We start from the raw sequence: 4,585 nt of genomic DNA on the forward strand, positions 1-4,585 counted from the left end.
GGATGATGATGTCCTGACCCCACCTTATTTATTTTATTTTTTAATAATTTTCTTGATTAATTTACTATTTATTCTTGATTTATTTCTAACCTAGTCTTATTAATTGACTTTTGGTTGGACCTATGTTTTGTTTTAATTAATTCACGTGCCAATTTTCATTATTTTTAAAATATTTTTGAGGGAAAATGATGTCCTGACCCCACATTACTTAGTTTAATTTTTCATAATTTTCTTGATTAATTTGCTATTTATTTGATATTTTTTAAGTTGACTTGAATTTTCAGTTGACTTCGTTATGATCGATGTTTGACTTAGGGATTGCTTATGGCAATTGAAGAGATCTTTTGATCCTCCCTTGTTCATCTCATATGCCATGTATTAGAGGCCTTTCATCTTGATTTTATTTGGTCCTCACCTCATTTCCTGATTAAATTATTCAGTGAACCCTTTGTGTGCATATTTTCATCTGTCTTGTTCATCTGTCATTTGTTATACTTGTTTCTTTCATCCATGCTTATTATGTTTTGATTGTTTAACATATTCATACTTCTCATACCTTGTTTAATGCTCTATTATTTCATTCTTTGATTCTTTGATTGGATTATACACTTTTTTAATTATCTGATTTGATCGATAACTGTTGCCTACTTGTATGATGTATGAGGCATATATTCTTATTGTTTGATTCCCATGACCAATCCCCATTCATAACAAATGTACCCCTCTCCCATGAAGTGTATAATGTTTATTCTTTCATTCCTTATTCATCTGTTAATACAAGAATTAAAACGGACATCAGATAATCATTTCAAAACAAGATCAAAAGCTCGACCCAACGTCGAGTAATCATTTTCAAAACTTAACAGAACCAGCACGTATTCATCCATCCTCTTGTAAGTCGATTGCTTCATGCATCGCCATCTACCTATAAGTTGATTGCCTCCGGCATCGCCATCTACCCTTATCCGTGGCTCCTCTCCTTCCTCCATCCGTCGACTCTCGTTCCGTTTAGGTAGCACCCATTAGGTAGAACCCTTTGTATGATAACATAGGTAGAATTCCCTTATTTCTTTGCATGCTAACTTTAGGTAGATGTTCCCTTTGTAAATCCTAACACATAGGTCCACATCGCATGACAACACTAGGGCAGAGCTTCCCCACTTTTAGACATTCCGTGCGTCTCTGATCTTGTGGCATGTCAATTCATTCTATTGCAAAGAGGTAACTGCCTAAGACTCGATTCAGCGAGCTGCGACACCTACCGCTAGGACGTTGAACACATTGCCCACTTTCCTTTGACACAGCTGGTGTCCTCTTTTGTAAGTCCATGTTCAGATGGCCATCCTTAACCCCTAGTTAGCCGAACTACGTTTTTCTCTGATTCTCTTTCCAGATGAGATATGTAGGCATAAGACGCGACGTCTTACCGAGCGCACTTCTCTTTAACCCATAGGTAGCCGAGCTACGAAGACTCTAATTCTCATACTCAGATGAGATACGTAGGCAGTGGATGAGACATCCTTGCGAGCCATTTTCTTTTAACCTTCCTTTTAGTAAATAATACTTTAGATATACCTACACCCTTTAGACTAGAACAACACTTAAGAAAAGGGCTCCCTAAGAGTACCTAGGATGTTTTGGGTGCTTAAAACCTTCCCATTGCATAACCAACCCCTTACCCAGATCTCTGACATTTTTACTAGTTTTTGATTCGATAAAACTTTTAGGTTTTTGTTCGCTTTCTAACCATTCCTTTGGATAAATAGAAGTGCGGTGGCGACTCGACTTGTATGGTTTACCTTGGATTTAGTGAATATCTCTAATGGTAACGAATACCCCGTTACACTACCCTGGAACCCCAACCAGCAAGAACGGTGCCTACCATATGGCCTACTTATGGTCTACCTCCTAGATTCACGCCCGCGTTTGAAGGTGCCCTAGGTGTTATTGATGCGTGTTTTTTGCAAGTATACGAACGCGTCAGAGTAATATAAAAGATTGTCGAATCCACAGAGACCAAATGTCAATCTATCGTTATCTATTGTTATGGTGTTTATCTAAGGTAATCAAAACAGGGTTTTTAAGAGTGCACAATGAAAAATAAAGTATTAAATTCAATTCAATTAGTAAAGACAGGTTCGAATGTAATTCACATAATCAATTAATAATCCAAGTACTTGCTAATAGAATTACTTATGGTGTTTATCAAAGGCAATCAAAATAGGTGTTTCTGGAGTATGCAATGAAAAGTAAAATGCTGAAATAGATTTAATTAATAAAGACAGGGTTGAATGTAATTCACGTAATCAATGGATAATCCAAGTACTTGCTAATAGAGCTACTTATGGACAGTGTTTCCTACTTTGAAAAGAACTAATTTAACAGGAACTGTCGCTTTCGCGTATTCAGAACCGAGTTGTACTCCCTAATCAAACCCTCTTATTGTCACTTATAAAAAGGCGCGCATTGCGTTATAGTAGTAAACCTATTTTTAAGAAATATAGTATCTTGACTAAGTTGAAAAGTATTATAACCTGGATTTCTTAACCAAAAGAGGTTCTCACAAACCAGACTCTAAACTTATAAACGCGTCCGAAAATAGTTTTAAAATCTCTTTTCTTCTTTATGTTAAAAACTCCTAATGAACTAGACAAAGCGCTTTCGCTGTTTTTGAAATAGTTAAAAACAATTAAGCTTAAAAAGACGTTGGACGGCTTTCGATCTTACCCAACGGAATTGAAGTGCGGGAAAACTTAAGTTGAAAGTTGAAATAGCCCTTAAGTGTTTCTACGAACAATTGTACGGATTATCGGTTCAATTATGATCCTTACATTCTAACCTTATAAATTTAGTTAGACATGGTAAAGTAGAAGTGCATTAAAGTAAATAAAAGTAGTGTGAGTGCGGAAAGTAAATAAAAGTAGTGCGAGTGCGAGGAAATAAATAATTTAAAGCGAGTGCGAGAAATAAATAAAGTAAAGGCGAGTGCGGGAAATAAATAAAGTAAAGGCGAGTGCGGGAAATAAATAAAAGTAAAGGCGAGTGCGGGAAATAAATAAAGTAAAGCGAGTGCGAGAAATAAATAAAAGTAAAGCGAGTGCGAGAAATAAATAAAGTAAAGCGAGTGCGGGAAAATAAACAAGATAAAGACAAGTAATAAAAACCTGCTCCAATCGGAGGGTTGAATAAATTGCAATGCGGAAATAAAAATGGCGGCAGGATTAACTTCCTTCCAAAGTGCTCCAAACTCGATTACAGACTCTATCACAAACTCGATTACACAATTGTGGTAACACTCCAATGCGAAGCGATTACCACTTTATAAAACTGAATATATGCCTAAGTGAAACAAAGTTTCTCTGAGTTTGCCTCTGCTCTAAGTTTGGATGATTGTAAAAGTGAATTCGAGTTTCTATTTATAAGCAAGTAAAAAGAGGGAAATGACTTGGATGCCCTTCAACTTGAAAATGGAGGGAAACTGTTTTCCTCTTGTGGCGCCCGCCACAAGGCCATGGCGCCCACCATAAGGCCAAAGTGAGGCGCCTTAGTGGATGTAGTTGAGGGAAGTTGAGCTTGGACACGTCATGGCTTGGTCTGTGGCGCCCGCCATTGGGTAGGCCGTAAGCACAAAATACTGAATTTTAGGGTTTTTGGCTCTTTTTCACTCCTTTTCTCAATCGGGGCTCCGATTAAAGTAAAAATCTGAAAACAAAGGAAAACATACCAATAACACAACAAAATGATAATAAAATGACTAGAATGCATGTGAAATCGGAGTCGAAAATACGGTAAATTTTAGTGTTATCAAACTCTCCCACACTTAAACCTTTGCTTGTCCTCAAGCAAAACATTGAAAAGCTCATAAAAGAAAATTTGTGTAAACGAGTGCTTCAGGTAAAAGTTCTAAGTTCAAGTCGGGATGCAGTGATAGGTACTAACTGAGTGAACTAAGGGTATCATGATGACACTAATCCGCAAATACGAACATAAACTTCATTCCTATATTAACCAAACCATATTATCCCATAATACCTAGGCCTGCCTCTTCATCTCTTTTTATATCCTTTTCATTCAGGCGCAATCACATTAAGCCCGTTATCCGTACATGCTTCATAGTAGAGTGGTTTGTTAGTGATTATGATCAGAGCTTGGGGTTTCTGGCACATAAACATGTGTAAACCCTTTTATTGGACCCAACTGTAGTTGTGGGGGATCGGATCGTAATCCTCCCTACCGAGTTCAGTGCCAGATACCTCTGAACCAACTAGCAGTGGGTAAGTTTTCTGTTTTTCTTTTTTTTTTCTTTTTCTTTTTCTTTTTGTAGCAATTTTTTACAATTCTTTGGTTTAAATGACTTTGTGAGGGTCACCTATACCGGAGTTGCCTTTTTGCTTTCTTTTATTTTTTTGTTTTTCTGGATCATTCACTTATTTGCATCGGTCCCCTACGTAGAGGATGCGTAGGCCAGAGCTGACTGCTGAGGTAAACTACTAAGGACTTATACGGAAATGATGATTACGGCCATGGTATATGGGGTTTCGGGAATGATTCCTATATTTACGAAGCTTATGGTGTTAAAACAGAT

Source organism: Lathyrus oleraceus, chromosome 6 (genome assembly GCF_024323335.1).
Source record: "Lathyrus oleraceus cultivar Zhongwan6 chromosome 6, CAAS_Psat_ZW6_1.0, whole genome shotgun sequence".
Classification (NCBI taxonomy): Eukaryota; Viridiplantae; Streptophyta; class Magnoliopsida; order Fabales; family Fabaceae; genus Lathyrus; species Lathyrus oleraceus.